This window comes from Oncorhynchus clarkii, chromosome 8 (assembly GCF_045791955.1).
Source record: "Oncorhynchus clarkii lewisi isolate Uvic-CL-2024 chromosome 8, UVic_Ocla_1.0, whole genome shotgun sequence".
In the NCBI taxonomy this organism is placed as follows: domain Eukaryota; kingdom Metazoa; phylum Chordata; class Actinopteri; order Salmoniformes; family Salmonidae; genus Oncorhynchus; species Oncorhynchus clarkii.
In genome coordinates this window covers 7,817,389-7,818,417 of record NC_092154.1, presented here as the reverse complement: position 1 = coordinate 7,818,417, position 1,029 = coordinate 7,817,389, and positions in this window count along the sequence as shown.

Below are 1,029 nucleotides of genomic sequence, written 5' to 3'. Positions count from 1 at the left end.
GTCTCTTTTTGAATTGTATTATTTCAAGTGTTTCGAACATCGGATGGAGTGAGACCTATCTGAAAGTCGAAAATATTAACATTTTAAATTAGGATTTTATTCTCGGGGATTGAGTGAGACGCCTTCCTCTCATAAATATGCAGCAACTGACAAGGACAGGGAAATGACCTCGTACTTCAATTCAATGCTTACATTGTCATTTGTAGTAGAGCTCCATTGAGGATGTTTCCCTCGGTAACAAGCCCCTCCTCCTCCCGGTCACATGACCCATCCTTTAATCAGTGCCATGCGCTGATTGGTCAGCCCCAGAGAAGAGAAGAGAGAAGACCCCTTGGCACCTCTTTAAAACGTGAGTGTAAAGGTTGTGAAATATATTATATGAATCGGGTACATATTGATCAATGTTAACAGTTACATTGCAACATGTCTTGTGTGCAATTTATAGCTCACATCAAATCAGTCATTTAAAATGGCCCCAAAATAACAACAATAGTAACCGGTCACGATACTTCCCTTTTGAGTGATGGAACATGTAGCTCGGTAATCTTCAGGAGTAGCAGACTCCGCCGATAGAGTAGGCTCAGAAACGATCATGTTGTATAAATCACCCTCAATGGAGCTCTACTACAAGGTGAAGATGAGCTTAGTGCTACAGGATATGCTTTAGAAGGAATTTGGATTCCAAAGTGTAATCTCAGATTAATTGGAAACATTGACTCCATACAAGTGTAATATCCAGGGATGTTCTCTGTTTAGTGAGTCCTCCAGATCAGAGGCAGCAGGGATGACCAGGGATGTTCTCTGTTTAGTGAGTCCACCAGATCAGAGGCAGTAGATGACCAGGGATGTTCTCTGTTTAGTGAGTCCTCCAGATCAGAGGCAGCAGGGATGACCAGGGATGTTCTCTGTTTAGTGAATCCTCCAGATCAGAGGCAGTAGGAATGACCAGGGATGTTCTCTGTTTAGTGAGTCCACCAGATCAGAGGAAGTAGATGACCAGGGATGTTCTCTGTTTAGTGAGTCCTTCAG